Here is a 17,504-nt window from a genome sequence, read left to right on the forward strand (position 1 = left end):
TTCAGTGCAATGGGGCCAGTGCCCCAGGAAGTCACACTCTGTCACCATGTCAGGCCCCTCTCTGCCCCTGCCCCAGCTCCAGCCCCAGGACGAGGGTGCCCCATGTGCTCTGTCCACTGGCTCCAGGGCATGTTTGTCCACATGTCCCTCTTGGTCTGGAAGGAAAGGCCTCATCCTAGATGTAATGTCCATTTATCTGTCATGCACCAGAGCCCATGCCCTAAATACTTAGAACAACCCCACATTCCCTGTGGAGACACTTCTCCCCACTTTCTGGTCCTGTGGTTTAAGGGTACTGACTGCACCAGGATGGACCATGTGACTCAGGCCCAGGGTTGACTGTTGACTTCCACCTGCTGTTACTGGCTCAAGGACAGGCTGCTGGTCCAGCCTGAGACTTAGCCTCCAGGGTCAGGACCTCTGTCTGGGCAGGTGGGAGGAGAGGGTCTTCTCGTGTCACCAGGAGGCAGGGTGGAGGCTAAAGTCCACACAGAGGATGTAGGGCTGAAAGATGTGAAACAGGAACTGGGTCCTGGTGATATTGCCATGAAGTCATCACTGTACAAAGTCATTCTAAGGTCTGGGCTTTATGGTTGTCTTTGTCGATAAATCAGTCCTTCCATCAGTCCTTCCAATGAATATTCAGAGTTGATTTCTTTTAGAATTGACTGATTTGATCTCCTTTCAGTCTAGGGGGCTCTCAAGAGTCTTCTCCAGCACCACAATTCAAAAGCATCAGTTCTTCTGCAGTCAGCCTTCCTTATGGTCCAACTCTTACATCCGTACATGACTACTGGAAAAAACATAGCTTTGACTCTCCCTTTTGCTTTAACCAGTTTGAGTTGGGTTTTCTGTCACTTGCAATCAGCAGAGCCCTCACTGTGCAGGGTCAGAAAAGCCCAGAAGGCAGTGAGTGGGGGCAGGATGGAATGCTTCCCAGAAACCCTGATCTGTGGATGAATCAGTCCCAGAACAGGTCAGGAAATTCCACCCTGGTTGTTGAAAGGGTTAAGAACTAATTTTATCTGTGTGTGTGTGTGTGTGTGTGTGTGCGCGCACGTGTGTTTGTGCACACACACATAGGCATTCCTGCGCATGGTTACCTAGCACATTAGAGCCTCTCACTTCCTGCCCCTACCCCAGGTCTAGGGCTATGTGATCCATGGAGATCACAGTATCATCTATTCAACCCTCCCGCCTTTCTGGGAACCTGCTGGGAGGTTCCCCTTGGGGTCTGGGGTCTGTGCGCCTAGAACAGGAGAGGGAGGCTCCCAGGGTCTCCAGCAAAGGCTCCAGCACATCCTGTTCCCTCCCATAGGCAGCTCTCCAGGGTCCTGAATGGGAGCCTGACCAGGTAAGTGACAGCAGGTGAAGTGACCCCCGTCATTTCCTTCCTTCTAGAGTCCACAGCTGGATTCGGGAACTGTGCTGTAATCAGGGGACCCTTTCTTTCTTCTTGAAAGCTCTGAAGTCATTTGAAAAAAATCTAAACCACTTTGTTTGCCTCCGTTTCCTATCTGTACAGTAGTACACTATTCTCTCTCCCTGGCTCTGGGGAGAGAGAGACGAGGTCCCGGATGTAACACCCAGAGGATGTCTGCACAGAATGTGTTCAGAACAGCAGCACCCTGCCCTGCACACCAGCTGATTGTGTAATAATCACCAGGAAGCCATGCTCGACCAGGTCATGCCGGGAGCCAGTACAGGCAGGAAAATATTGTTTGCAAAGTGCAAGTTCATCGCTCTCACCTCCAAGAGCAGTGCCCAGAACTTACATAACTAACGGTTTCGTTGCTTTAATGAATACAGGGAATCTGCTGTGATACATTTAATTGCAATCATTAGAAGCCGATGTCTGTGATGAGGAAGGTGGTTATCCTCTTAAAGTAGGTTGAGCTGTCGTGTTGCCAGGTAAACACTTTCTGCCTCTAACACAGATTCAACACAGTTTTCTGTCTTGATTGTCAGGGACTCGGGATTGAGGGGGATACATGAGGATTATTATCCTATGAAGTTATTCCTGGCACCTGTCTCCCAGTTAATGGGGATCCTGGAGGGGTAAGCTCCTCTTGTTCACCCCCCTACCCCCTGCACCAGTTTCTACCCTTTTGGCACTGGTTCTTGTGATGCTAACAAAAGTCTGACCTGTGGGATAGCAGAGAACTGAGCATGCACTCTACCCACACCCCCCACCCCCGTGCCTGTTCCCGCTGTGGACAGAACACAGATCCAGGTGCCTCTAGGCTGCATTTAGGAGCTGGGAGGTCAGGTGTCTAGAGAGATGTGCAGGTGAGGGAAACGCAGGATTTTCCTCTGGTGGGAGTGAGTCCAGGAGGTTGGTGTGGTAGGGACTGGGATCCTCGCCCATCACCTCCCAGGATGTGACTCTGATCCCCTCCCCCACATCACTCTGCTCCAGCCCCAAGCACCTCCATTTGAGCTGGAACCATGGGGTACTGCACTCATCCTCCTTGGACTGGGGAGCCCATCTCTTCTCACACCTCAGGTCTCAGCATAAATGTCATATCTGGTCCAGGAGCCTTTCCTGACAGACACCCCAGGAATACAGTGGGGGCCCTTGGGCCATATTCTTTCATGGTAACCGCAGACCTTCCTGTCTCACTCCTGTATCCATTTATAGAGGCTTCTCTGTTGATTTGGACTTCCCAGGTGGCACTAGTGGTAAATAACCTGCCTGCCAGTGCAGGGGACATAAGAGATGTGGGTTCGATCCCTGGGTCAAGAAGATCCCCTGGAGAAGGACATGGCAATCCACTCCAGTATTCTTGCCTGGAGAATCCCATGGACAGAGAAGCCTGGCGGGCTACATCCATAGGGTGGCAAAGAGTCGGACTGAAGCGACCTAACATGCATGCATGCATCTGTTGATGTGAGAACCATCTTCCCCACCTGACCACAAGCTCCAAAGGCCAGGCAGTCTCACCTCAACCCATAGGCCCGGTGTCCACTCCCTGCGCTGGAGGTCCAGGCTGGGTCTCACTCCTCTGTCACTCACCGGGGCTTGTTTCTGATCCAGAGATCCAGGCCCCTGGTCTCCAAGGCACAGGGATCTCCTGAAACAACAGGGCAGACAAGGACCTCCAGCCGGCCGTGGGGAGGCCAGGCCAGCAGAGGCCATGGCCACCTGTCCAGGCTGCACTATCAGGGCAGAAGAGGAGGGCAGCACAAACAGTAGGGACATGGCTGCCAAGACCTCAGAGTTGAGGCCTGTGTCTGCGACAGGCCCTGAAAGGGATAACGAATTACAGCAAAGTGTGTCACAAACACCAAAATGGGTCTGATTAATAAGAAACTACAGACCTTGTGCCGATTCTTGGCCTCTGTACTTAGGACCCAGAGGAAGCAGTTCAGTAACAGGCTGCTTGCGTTACTGGCTGTTACAATTAATCATCACGCCAATTTGTCCAGAGATTCTGCAGTGTTGTATTTCTGTGTGTTGTTCCCTCTCGTTGGGTCTGTCTGGTTTCCCTTGGCGTGCACACCTCCTCACTGTGATGGGACAGTCACATTAGCTGTGATGTTGTGGGACGAGACTCAGCTGCCCTGACTCAGTGCACAATTAAGGGGACAGTGGCTGCCAGTGAAACAAACCTAGTATTTCAGGAAAATTCAAAACAGTAAGCCACCTGCCCCTCTCACCCTGTTTCATGCATTCTGCTCCTGGTATTCTAGCTGGGGCTGCCTCCCTGTTCTACTGCCCATCACAAAAGCCCTGGATGAGGCTGTGTGAATATCACAGGTATTTCACCGAGTAGCCGTCTTCCCATTAGAACAGACAAGCTGCTCCTGGCAGATGTGGAAGACATGGCTTGATTCAGTGTTAATGGTTCAATCCCAGATGGAAATGAAGACTCCCCTGCCTCGGGAGGCTGGGACATGAATACAAAGCGACTCATTGCCTCTGATCCGGTTCCTTCAGTGGGATGGGACTCTTGGTTTTTGTTTTGTTTTCTCATCTCATCAAAAAATATTTTTCAACCATGTTCTGGTCTGTGGTTTCAGTGGAGAGAAGTAAAAAGCAGGAAAGAGTGTAGCTCTCACCCAGGCAACATGGAAAAAAGCCAGACAGCCACAAGTCAATAGTTTTTTTTTTTTTTTCCGAACCTGTTAGACCACTGGGCTTGCAGAGATAACAGCTCACTTGAAATCTCAAGAATCTGCTGTCTGTAAGAACAGGACCTGAACATTAGGTTAATTGGGACAGAAGATGTCAAAGAAGAAGACTAAACTAGATATGTTAGGAAATTTCTAAAAGCCAAGCCTGGGGTAGGGAAGAATCTGAGGCAGGCTGGTCTGCAGACGTAGACTCCACTCCTGGGTTGATTCAGACTTTTCCTCCAGGAAACCCACAAGAAATCTTGGGGAGGACCCTGAGGGGGAAGCTCTTGGTGAGGAGGGCAGGGCAGGGACCATCACTGAAGCCCCAGTCAGACCCACAGGATCCTCCAGCTCCTGGGCAGAGGAGGAAGGACCACAGGGCATCCTGAGGGCAGGATCCCATCTCTGGTGGGGGAGGGGAACAGGGGCTCTTCCCTGGGGGAGGGGCAGGGACACTCATGTTGACTGGACACACCAGACCCAGTCACAGTGCCCACCCGAGACAGCAGCCTGACCAGAACATCACCCCACACCCCAGCACCTTGCTGGGTGTGTGTGTTTAGTCACTCAGTCATGTCTGACTCTGTGACCCTTTGGACTGTAGCAGCCAGGCTCCTCTGTCCATGGGATTTTTCAAGCAAGAGTACTGGAGTGGGTTGCCATTTCCTTCTCCAGGGCATCTTCCCAGCCCAGGGATGGAACCTGCGTCTTATGCATCACCAGTACTGCGGGCAGATTCTTTACCCACTGAGCCATCAGGGAAGCCTGACAACCCTGAAAGCTAACAACCCTGAAATAAAATCAGCATTGGAACACAGCTGCTCTCTCTCCATGGAGCAGCAGAAGGGGGGACCCTGAGCTGAAGGACAACAAAAACAAGGTAACACTACAGGTATTGGAAACCTCAGGTGGAGTCTTTTGCTCCAAGCAACAGGAGCTTGCAGCCCATCTCATCTCCCAAGATCAGCACAGCCCCTCACCCTGCAGACGAAGCAGAAGGAAAGATATGCTTATCTCTAAGCGCAAACAATGCTCGCTTCAAACTCTGCTGCCGGGTACAACATAGCCTGCTTTTAACAAAAACCATGGGGCACTCAAGGAGGTGAGATGTAACACAGTCTGAAGAGACAATGTGCTTCTCCGGGCCAGACTTCAATTCTGTGTTCCAGACGTATCCGACAGGAAATTACATTCTTTTTAAAGGTGTGATACAGGTTCTAATGGAAAAGATAGGGAAGGCACTGTTTGATAGGTAATTTCAACAGAGAGGGAAGCTAGAGGAAAGAATAAAATAGCGTTTTGATGCTAGAAATCAAAATGACAGTAACAGAAATAAAGAAATCCTTCAAAGGGCACAGAAGTAAATTTGACAGAGTCCCTTAAAGAGTCAATGACTGTTCAGATAAGTCAGTGGAAATTTCCCAAACTGAAACACAGGAGAAAAAGAGAGAGAAAAAAAATAGGAATGGATTTTTAAAAACACACCCCTGCGGTATAGAGCTTCCAACAAGTGGAACAAAATCAAAAGATCTAAAACACTCATACTTGGAATCCCAGATGGAGAGGAAGAAGAGAGTGGGCTGAAAGAAATATTTGAAGGATAATCACAGAATTTTCCAAAATCAGTAATAGACAAGTCACAAATCCAAGAAACTTAAAGGACGCTAGGAAGGATAAACAAAGACAACAACCACCTTCTGACTTGTCAGGTAAAACTGCTGAAAATCAAAGCAAAGAGAAACTCAAAGAGAGTCTAGGAGTGGGGGGTGTTTCCCAGAGAGGGCCAGAGAGACAAGTTATGGAATCCTTCTCGCAGACATTCTGCCAACAGAAACACAAGAAGCCACATCTTTAGGTGCTGAGGGAGAAAAAAGTAGTTTCAGCACCCCAAGCCCATTGAATACATACATCCCACAAACATGAAGGATAAATGAAGACACCCCTGATAAACAGCTGTTGTATCAGCTCTATGAGAAATGTTAAAGGAAGTTCTCTAGGCAGAGGTAATACGATTTGGGTCAGGAACATGGGTGTATTAATAGAACGGGAACGACTAGTATAGAAATGGACTAAGTGAAAATAGATACTGACTGTTTATTTCTTATGTTAACTGCTGTTAAAGAGCAGTAACTGAAGGGGAAATGGTGATGCTGAGTTGTGTGTTTATTCATGAAAAGTTGGAACACAGGAGGATAATGGACCAGGGATGGCAGAGAGAAGTTGGGGCAGAGGGTGGTACCTCATGTGGCAGGGGGGTCAGTTATACTATTTGATGGTGGACACAGATTATTTAACAATGAATATTGCAAACCATACTTCAACCACCAAAAATGTTTTTAAATGTGGTATGAACAATAAGTCAATTGTTAGGTGATAAAAGGAAATAATAAACAGATTATAACTCAGAGAAAACAAAAAGCAGTAAAAGAGAAAGAATAAATGGAACAGATAGAAAACAAGGTGGCCAATGTGAATCGCATTCCATCAGTAATCGTTTTCATGTGAGTAGTCAAAACTAAGCAGTTAACACAGATTTCAGATTGGATAAAAATAAGCAAGAACCATCCATAAATGGTCAGCACAAAACCCACTTTAAACATAAAAACAAAACACTCTGTTAGCGAAGTGGAGCAGGACCCTATGGTCCTTTCCCTGCCCCTACCAAGTCCTCAGTCTGCCTTTTGTCTGTGGAAGAACTTTAGTGGAAGAATAAGCTTAATCAGAGAAGTGAGAAAATTCAAAAGCAAAGAAAAGCAGTCAAAACATTAATAGTTAAGTCATTAAGCATAGCCAAGGACCTTTAGTTCCTTCTTGAAAGTGAAGTCACTCAGTCGTGTCTGACTCTTTGTGACACCATGGACTGTAGCCTACCAGGCTCCTCTGTCCATGGGATTCTCCAGGCAAGAGTACTGGAGTGGCTTGCCATTCCCTTCTCCAGGGGATCTTCCTGACCCAGGGATCGAACCCGGGTCTTTACTGTCTGAGCCACCAGGGAAGCCCAGTTCCTTCTTGAGGGCTATAGATAACATTCTGAGCCATATCCTGTGAGTTGTCTTATAGATACTAAAACACCTACCAGGTGGAAGAAGTTAATTACAGGATGACCAGACTGTAGCCATGACATACGCTGCCACAGTTCTGAGAATTGGCCTCAAGGAAGAGGGAACAAATTGACCCTGGAATTGAAGACTAACTGTACTTAAGACACGGAGAAGGCAATGGCACCCCACTCCAGTACTCTTGCCTGGAAAATCCCATGGATGGAGGAGCCTGGTAGGCTGTAGTCCATGGGGTTGCTAGGAGTCAGACACGACTGAGGGACTTCGCTTTCACTTTTCACTTTCCTGCATTGGAGAAGGAAATGGCAACTCACTCCAGTGTTCTTGCCTGAAGAATCCCAGGGATGGGGGAGCCTGGTGGGCTGCCGTCTATGGGGTCGCACAGAGTGGGACACGACTGATGTGACTTAGCAGCAGCAGTACTTAAGACAATCAAGATGACACTGGTCAGACCACTAATGACCAACTTCAACATAACTGTCAGAGCTGACTGTGCTGGTTCTACATGTTGCCTCCTCCCTCAGACTATAAAAGCTCTTGCCCACCTGTTGTCAGTGACATGTGTGTGGTGGGGGTGGGAGGAAGTTGGCCTTTGAACAGGAGTTGCCTGCATCCAAATAGAGCAAAATTGCCTCTCCACCAACCTTGCCTCTTCATTGGCTTTTGAGCAGTGAGCAGCCAGACCTCACTTTTGGTTACATTAGGAGTAAGAGGAAAGATGAAGGTATACCATGCAAACGGCAAATAAAAGAAAGCTGGAGTAAATATCCTGATTTCAGGCAAAGTAGACTTCAGGGCAAGGATGATGTCCAGGAATGAGCAGGCTGTTATAGGATGATAAAAGTGAGTGCTTGTCCAAGAAGACATAACAGTTCTAAACAGCGGTGCACCTAACAACACAACTTCAAATCATATGAAGTGAAAACCAACAGAACTGAAAGCAAAACTTGACAAATCCACAGTTAGAGGAAGAGACTTCATCACTCCGCTCCCAGCCACCATAAAGCAAGGAAACAGGAAATCAGTAAGGCTACTGATGACTCAAACAGCACTGCCAAGAAACTCAACCTAACGGACTATCTTGAACACTCTGCACAGTGACATCAGGACACAGTCATTCCCAGGCACACACAGAGCATTTACTGAGTTAGACCGTATCCAGACTGTGAAAATTAGAGCCTGTCAATCACGAAAATACATTCTTGAACCATTATGGAATTAAACTAGAAATCAATATCTGGAAAAATGCCTGAATATTTGGAAACTGAACAACACATTTCTAAATAAGCCATGAGTCAAAGAGGAAGTCTTAGGAAGATTAAATCCACACATATACAATATCACACACACACACAAGTATGAATCATAAGCACACATGTGAAAAGGAAGATATATCAAGTGATGTGAGCTGCATTTACAGCAGTACTTGGGGGATCAGACCATCACATGCACACAGGGAAAATAAGAAGAAATTGCAAACTCTGAAGGATGCAGCCCCTGGGCCTCTGCAGGAGGAGTAAAATGTGGGAGGGGGGTGGGCATACCAGTGCCTTTTGTTAGTGGTCCATGTGCTATTTATCGAGGGTCCCTTTTGCTCAGTATCTGGACCCCCGGATGAGGAAGACTCATGCCTCTAGAGGTGGGAGGCCTTCAGATATGAGATATCCCTGCTGCTGACCCCTCTGCAGAGGAGCCCAGGATGGTTGTCCCAGGGGATGAGTGTTAACCCCTTGTGAGCGGGTGGGGTGGGCTGGAGGTAACGCCCCCTTAGGAAGGCCAGCAGGGCTCCAATGAGCCCAGAGGACACGGCATGCAGGGACCCTGCTACAGCTGGACCCCACTCTGCAGTGGGTGGGTAGGAGGGATCCAGGCAGGGCAGCCTCGGATCCCTGCTGTCACTAACCGAAGTCAAATCAAACATTCAGATCACCCGGGGCATCTGGGAAGGGGCAATGCTGCTGGACCCTCCAGAGCTGAAGGGTTAGGTCAGCACACAGAGAGAGCAGGGATGGGGGACTAACACACTTAGCTACTTCCCTTCCACCCCTGCCCACTGTCCATGCTCTCACTCAGCGGGTTTAATTGTCAGAGGAAATTGGAGTCTGTCTGAGCCTGTGTCTCCATTTGGGTGACAAGGTAAAGGGTCCTCCCTGACCCCAGGAGCAGGAGGGGAGGGTGCCTGCCGGGTCACTCAGGGGGGCATCTGTCATCCTGTGAAAGGCTGGGTGCAACGTGACTGTAGATGGGCCTCACGCAGCCCTGGGACAGGGGACAGCCTGGACTGAAAGCTCAGGGACACGTCACCACAATAATGTGCCACTTCCCACAGCTGAAAACAATTAACTGAAGAACCCGGGTCTCTGCTCGAAGCTCAGAGTTCACACAGAGGAAGGACCACTGAGACGACAGTCCCGTCCCTTCCCCAACCTGGTGGCCCTTCCTAGGAGACCTCCTTCACAGAGCAGGTGTGCATCATCTTGGACTGGCATTTCCTATGCCCTGCTTGGCCCCTGGAGTCCCTCAGCTTGTCTGAAACTCCTCCCCCCAGAAAGCAGTCCTTGTTCACAGTCCAATCCCCAGATGATGGCTCAGCATCCAAGGACAGATACCAGGTTATGGGAGTCAAAGATCAGCCACCATGGTGGGACTGACTAGTCAACAGAGAACCTGGCACACTGCTGTATTTAAAATGGATAACCAACAAGGACCCACTGTATAGCGCAGGGAACTCTGCTCAATGTTATGTGGCAGCCTGGATGGGAGGGGAGTTTGGGGAAGAATGGATCCATGGATATGTATGGCTGAGTCCCTTTGCTGTCCACCTGAAGCTATCACAACATTTTTAATTGGCTATAACCAAATACAAACATGTATATTATCATATGTGAAACAGAACACCATTCCAGGTTCAATGCATGAGACAAATGCTCAGGGCTGGGGCAATGGGATGACCCAGAGGGATGGGATGGGGAGGGAGGTGGGAGGGGGGTTCAGGATGGGGAACACATGTAAACCCATGGCTGATTCATGTCAATGTATGGCAAAAACTACTACAACATTGTAAAGTAATTAGCCCCCAACTAAAATAAATAAATTTATTAAAAATAAAAAAATAATTTAAAAAGATGGTTCCTGGCAAAATAAATAAATAAATAAAATAAAATAATAAGTTTAAAAAAAATAAAATTTAAATTTCTGAAACAACTATTTAAAAAAAAAAACAGGGAACATGGGCCAATAGAAGTCTCCAATGAGGCTCCACCAGTTGCCTGTCTCCACTTGCTGTCTTGGAGATTTGCACCCAGTTTGGGGAGTTTGTACCCATTCCCTCAGTCCAAAGTAGCTACTGCAAGAGCTTCCTGCAGCGTTATGTCTGATCAACACCATGGGTGTTATTTTCTCAGCACAGGGAACCCAGAAGTGGGTTTGTTTGGGTGAAATGTCTAGCTTGTTGACAAACATCACAGGCCTTGTGACCTTCTTGCTGGTTCCAAGGGGGCTGGGTAGTGTATTTTGGAGACATCTTCCCCCATATGACAGGTACAGGTAAAGGGACCAGCAGGCCAGGTGGTCTCTTCCCACGGTTCCTACGCAGTCCTCCATCCATCTCATGGACCAGAGGATGCTGTAGGCTGGTACCAAGCAGGAAGTAAAGGTCCTGCCTCTGGGATGTCAGGTATACCCTTCCTGCTGATGAAGCTGAATCAGGTCCCAGCAAGGAGACATGGGTGTTCACGGGCTTTTAGGAGGGCTTGACCAGGGCTTGACCTGGGCCTTCAGTGTTGGCCTTCCAGTAAGTGTGTAATACATGACCATCCGTGGGTCAGGGTTGGTCTGAGCCTGGCTTCCTCATAGTCTGGGAGGTTTGAGTGAGAGCACATGACCCTCATCATCTCAGACTCTTTGGAAGCAGCAGTCATGCACCCAGAATAACCAAATCCCTGTCTGTGAGTGAATTAACCCAGTTCATGTCACAACCATCCCGACTCCCTGAGGCTGCCCCCAGGCTGCTGGCAGCTCCTCCGCATCTCACAGCTGGAGGAAACTGCAGGAGGAGGTGGACATGTGTCGCTCCCTGAGGCAGGTGGCTGTGTCGACTCCTAAAGAGGATTCTGGACGGGGAAGGTGGTGAATTTCATCTGAAACAAAATTGCCCTTGACCTTCAAGAGCTTATGAGACGTGAGTCCAGGGGCTCAGGCAGGACCGCCAGCCCCTCTACTACCTCATTTCTCTCCAGAGCCTCAGAACCGCCAAGAGCCCAGGGGATCCCTAGGGCACGTCCCTTCCCTGGATCTGGGGGCATCCCCGGGGGCCTGGCACACCCACTGGGATCTGACCAGGTGCACAGCGCATCCTCACTGACTCGGGACGTGGTTGCCACCTGGTCACTCACTCATATCTGCTCACGGAACACAGCCCCCTTCACAGCCCGGCAAACCCAGCAGACACACCATCCCCTGTAACTCCACAGCGCCCCCAGAGGCAGGCGTTGTGATGACACCCAGCCAGCACAGGAGGAGCCCAGGGAGACCAGGGGAACTCAAGTCCACGCTCCTGCACCTGCCTTTCTGCCCCTGGTCGTCCCCTGAGACCTTCTGAACCAGGAGACATGAAGTGTGCCAGACACATGACAGCGTCTGTAAGAGGCTCGTTCCCGTCTGAAACCCACACCCTGGAGAAGAGCCTCGTGTCTGAGGATGCGGCATCTCCCATGGAAATGCACATCAAGTCAGCTGGTCCCTCTGCAGAGGGACAGCTCCGACCCAGGCTCCCTGAGAGGGTGACGACTCTGCAGGAGGAAGCCCGTGCTTTCTGTCTTGGTCGTGCAGTGTTAAGTGGATGAGCATCCTCAGATCCCCCGTCCCCACCAGACATTCAGTGACCCTCTGGACATTTGCTGGGGCTGCCTCGCTCTAGGCTCACATCAGACACAGACCCCAGAGTCCAGACACCCCTGCTGCGGACGGCCTGGCAGCCACAAGCTCCCCACGGGATAAAACAGAACAAATACCACTGAGATGCATCTGAGAAGAACATTTTTCTTTTAATTAGAGCCTCAACTTCAGAAACCTTCCAGACTTGCAAGAAATGGGCCAGAACAATGGCTGTTTAATTATTCTTGTTTCAATACGCATTCAGATAGCATTTTCTTTAAAAGCTTCATCTCCAGAACATTGTTTTCCTAAAGTAGAAAAGGCCAGATTCCTCCTATTTTAGCAATTCATCTGAAAAATTATCTCAGGCTGAAGCGGTAACAATTGTTCAACTCCCTTTCTCTTCTTAGACACTCCTGATGACGTCTTCTTTTCACATTTTCACTCAGCGCCTCCTCAGCCTGGTTGCAGTGGAGGAGTAGCTTCCTAAAGGCATTGAAGTAAATCATTTTTTAGTTTCTTGTAAGGAAGGGAAATAATCTCTTTGGAACTTGGAAACCTACCCTAGGCTTCTAGCTCCAACCAAATCCCCATTCTGGTTCAACTATGGATTCACAATCTGTAATTTCCAAGCGGCAGCAAGTGGTCTTGGACCACATAAATCTATACTCTCTTGTTAAAATCAATGGGAATTGTAAGTCCCACCTATTTTATTGAACCAGGCACCATCTCAAACCCCAAATCAGTGACAGGGTCACAAAATTGTGTATGATCAAATGTGTGTGCCTAGGGGGAGCTGAGCTGGAATTGTCTCTCAGTCTCTCTGGTCCTTACTGCCCAGGGCTTGCAAAAAGCAAACAAACTAAAAACAAAAATCAGTCTTGAATACTCCCCACCCATCCCCAAGTGGAACAATACACTGGACCAAGGCAAGGGACCTTCAAACCCTGAGCTGACTTCATCCATGGCAGTCATGACAGTTCAGAGGCTTAATCCTCTTGTCTGACTTCACATCCTCTGTAGCTGTTCCAGGCAGATAACATAGACTTGATACAGACCAAAACGGGAGAACCCGCAAAACATCAGCGCAGAAAAGCAAGTTGACTGACACAGGTTTCTCTTCAATCAGTCTTCCTTTCATTCTCTAAGCACAGACTTGACACTCGACAGATGCAGACACGATGTGCTAAGAGCTGGGGTCACAGAGCATAGTGAGATAAGACACAGCCCTCCCGAGAGCTCAGAGTCTAATCTCATAGGTACCACACACACCCCACGTGAGGATAACGAAGTGATGCACCTGAGTCGGTATGGATGACCCTGCAGTGAGGGGAGAAGGGAGACCAGCCCAAAAGAGGCTTGAGGAGGAAGGTAGGAGCAGACCAGACAATGTGGAGCTTGAGGTGTTGCTGGGTCTACACATGCTCCATCTTCTTCTAGGAACCGACCTGCATTTTCCCTGGTGAACCATCCCCTCCATCATTCCATGTGGTCAGGCGGGCTTGTTCCCCTCCTGATCTAAGATGGTGATGTGACCCAAGGCCGGATAACTATATCATCAAATTCCCCTGCCAGAGATCACCTCAGGGATGGGCATGGAGCAGTGAGTGGTCCAGTGAGACACAGTTCTCAACTGTTCAGTGAAATTGTTGAGAAAGAAAAATGCTGAGCTTCTGAGAAGACTCAGATGCTACTGAGATTCAGACCCAGGCAGCTATCTCAGTGCCACACGCAAAGCACCAAAGCACACATGGAGAAATCTGATACGTGAGATGGAGAAAAGAAGACAAGATCTTGAGACTGTCACCTGAGCCCCTAGATCAAGCCACACCTGAAACCATCACTCTGGATGCTTTTGTTATATGAGGTAACAGATTCTTGATTTTGCAGAAGCTACTTCAGCTGTGTTTCTGCCACTTGAGACTGAATAAATATAGTCTTCCTGGTGTTTTTCAGTTCCATGTTAGAGTCTGTATGGGGACTGGGAGTTGGAAGAGAGCTCTCATACCAAGAATAAAGTTTTTAAAACTTGCTGTGGATCAGCATTTCCCAGAGCTTCCAGTTATCCTGCAAAGAAAGGGTCCTCTATTCAAAAACAGCTCTGAGACCTCTGGTCTGATCATAGGGAGATTTCCTCTTTCTCTTCCAGAGGACGCTGTGCAGCTCAGAGGCCTTTATGAGCTAAAGTGAATATCAGTCAGGGAGGCAGAGAGGCAGTGTTCCTGCTCCAGCTGTCTGGGGAGTTTGTTTTGGAAAGCACACATCGGAAACTCACCTCCACCCCCAAGCCTTCTGTACACCCACATGGATTTTGAGGATCTTGACTGAGAATCTGGCTTATTTCTGAAAACAACCCACTTCTGGCTGCTGGGAAATTGGCAGGTGCATCCCCAGGGCCTCTGGTCTGATCAGTGCCCTGAGCACAGCCTCCCCCTCTGCTCCCCTGCAGGGAGAAGGGAGAAGAGACAGCAAAGGGTCCCTTTCCACCCACTGACCCTCCCCTCCAGAGGGGGGTCAGGAGGAAGGGGTCCTGACCAGGACACTGCATCTCTCACATCCCTGGAAGAAGGAGGGAGACAAAAGAAAGGCCTGAGTCAGTACCTGGGGTTAGTTGTGCCTCAGGGGCCAAGGCTCCTGTCTGCCAGAGGATGTGCCTGGGGAATCACAGCTGGTCTCCTGGCAAGGGGAGGAGGAGAGGGAGGAGGGAAGGGGGAGAGGAGGAGAGGGAGCCTGGAAGGAAGCTCCTGGCTCCAGGGACTCTGGTGACAGAGTCAGCTCCACAGGCCTTCCTGACTATCAGCTGTAATTAATCACCTACCTGGAGAGCTGGCCTGACTCTGCAAGGCTCCTGCTTTACATGTAAGACAGGACAGCTCTTTACAGGAAGTCTGGGGATGTCAGGAGGAAGGTATCCAAAATACAAAGAGTATAGCACAATAAAATGTCATTTTGTCTATTGCCTCTCAGTACTTTTTTTCAGTATACATGTATTTTATGGTTCAGTTCTAGTTTCTAGAGTTTTCCCACTGTTCTGTCTACTTAATATAAAAGGATTTTTGATGTTATATTATTCTAATGACAGCTTGATTGGCCTGTTGGTCAATGAAATGATGCCCCTCCCTTGTCTCAGGAAATCATTGATAAATAGCTTCTCCAACTTGACAGCCAGTGAGGGGCTCAGGAATCCCAGCACAGGTTGGAGAGCCAGTAGTCATCTGCACTCCGAGTCCAGTGTGAAGAGAATGGATCCAGGAACAGGGCTGGTGCACGTGCAAAGACCACAGGTTTCTGGTCCATGAGGAAGCTCACGCCCCTGAGACCCTGCTCCTGGGGAACATAACCCGAGGACTCCATCGGGTGGACACTCCCAGGGTGCAGTGAGCATAGATTCAGGCACAGGCTCTGGAAGTGCTGTGACTAAGCCCTGAGAGCGCTGAGATCTCTAGAGCACAGCAGAGGAGCCAGGAGGAGCAGGCCTCCATTCTTGATGGGTATTGACAGTGAGCATTCACTGAGCCAACAACTAGTTTGGCTCCCACAGAGTAAAGACTCTGGGTGGATGAAGCCCAGGGGTTTGCAGAGCATCAGGTCATCAGGACCTCAGGGGAGGGACAGGACCACTAACTGCAACTGCTTTGCAGGATTCTTCTGGAGCTGCAGGAAAATGGAAATGATTTTAGGGTCAGCCAAGCATCTCTTATGGAGCTTTCTTTTATCTCCACCTAGAATTCAATCTCTCCTGTTCTCTCCATTTAGAAAACCATCCGTCCTTTGTGGTGAGGACTATTTTAGAGTCTCACAAGTCCTACCTTAATTAAAAATTTGAAATTGCAATGAAAGGGAAATGGAAAACAGAGCTTTCTGGCAACATGCCTCATAGATTAGTCTGAGTAACAGCCAGCTTTGTGCCAAGTCAGAGTATGTTTGCAACCCAGACACATTTTCCCTTGTTCTAACTACAAACAAATGCAAAGTTCTTCAATAATAGGATTTGATGACTATGAATTTGTCCCACTACCCTCCTGCCATCTGCGTCTCCAGATACTTAGAAGATAATCTGTGTCAGGATGAGTGGCCTGGTCCAGACGTCAAGGGCCTGTGTATCTGGGAGGCCATGAGATGGTCCTACTTATCCAAATGTGGATCAGGCTCTGCTGATCCAGAGCTGGGTGATGTTGGGAGAGTCAGTCTACCTCTCTGAGGCTTATCTGCTTCATCTGTAAAATGGGGATAACAACAGTCTTCACCACAAATGTCACTGCAAGAATTAAGTAGTTTATCATTCTTGGTAAACAATAAGCACTCAGTGAATGCTAATGGGAAGAAGCAGAGGAGGAAGAATAATCAGATGTACAGTATTTAAGATAAGTAAGCCAAATCTTGGTATACCCACTCCAGTATTCTCGGGCTTCCCTTGTGGCTCAGCTGGTAAAGAATCCACCTGCAATGTGGGAGACCTGGGTTCAATCCCTGGGTTGGGAAGATCCCCTAGAGAAGGGAAAGGCTACCCACTCTAGTATTCTGGACTGGAGAATTCCATGAGCTGTATAGTCCATGGGGTTGCAAACAGTCAGACATGACTGAGCGAATTTCACTTTCAGAGGTTCGTTTCAAAGCCAAGTCTTAAGATCCTTATTGATCATTAGTGAGTTAATGAACTCTCTCATTCAACAAGAAATTATTGGGAAGATTTAATACGATGATGCATGCCAAGTTCTTAAGCCAGCCCAGTATGCACACAATTAAACCGCAGTGCCCAACAGATGTTAACTGTTAGGATAGTGATGGTGATGATGATGATGGTGACGATGACCAGGCTGTGCTGTGATGATGTGAGAATGGGGAAGATGAGAGATGAGAATAAGTAGACTCCAACAGACCTATCAAGTAACTTCATGTGTGAGCCTGCAATCACAGCTTGACTTAGATAAATTCACCCAAACGATGTGTATTTATCAAGGACTGACTCAGTGCCAGGTGTGGTGCTAGGGATTTGTCCTTCAGAGAGGCTCCCCCGTGTGCACAGTAACTTCGGTACAAGGTATTCTCTTTTGCCTTGGCGGCGGCTGCGGAATAAGCAGAACTTTGCCAAGCGCTCATCAGTTAAAAAAAAAAAAAAGTGGTAAAGACAGGGAGGATCTGTACTTGAATTCGTAGCTGCCACATTTCCCTAACATCCCAAAGACAATTCTGGAATCTCCTTTGCCATGTCTTCCCCTGCCTCCTCTCTTACATACAGCAGGGGCTGACCTATGGGGCCAGAAGCACAGGGTCTGTCTGAGGAGAGGGCAGACCCAACCCTCTGCTTTCTCTGAAAGAAGCTGCAGGAGCCACAGAGGCTGGATGAGTGTGTGTCGTTAAGAAGAGAAATTTCACAGGTGGTAGAATGAGGAGCGTGGGGACAGGAGGGAGAGCTAGTGGGGAAATCCTGGTTTTGGAGTCAAACAAAGC

The 17,504-nt window shown here is 48.7% G+C and overlaps 1 long non-coding RNA gene across 1 annotated transcript; it reads right to left on the bottom strand.

Moving 5' to 3' along the window:
- Positions 1-1,815: 1,815 nt before the first annotated feature.
- Positions 1,816-11,622, bottom strand: LOC145526651 (uncharacterized). Its single transcript, XR_014069049.1, has 3 exons — positions 11,573-11,622; positions 3,322-3,510; positions 1,816-3,074 (listed from the first exon to the last, which is right to left on the bottom strand). It is a non-coding gene; the product is annotated as an uncharacterized LOC145526651 (long non-coding RNA).
- Between the last annotated feature and the right edge of the window lie 5,882 nt (positions 11,623-17,504).

The sequence above is a fragment of the Giraffa tippelskirchi genome, chromosome 11 (assembly GCF_054371585.1).
Source record: "Giraffa tippelskirchi isolate mGirTip1 chromosome 11, T2T-mGirTip1v1.2.pri, whole genome shotgun sequence".
Lineage (NCBI taxonomy): Eukaryota > Metazoa > Chordata > Mammalia > Artiodactyla > Giraffidae > Giraffa > Giraffa tippelskirchi.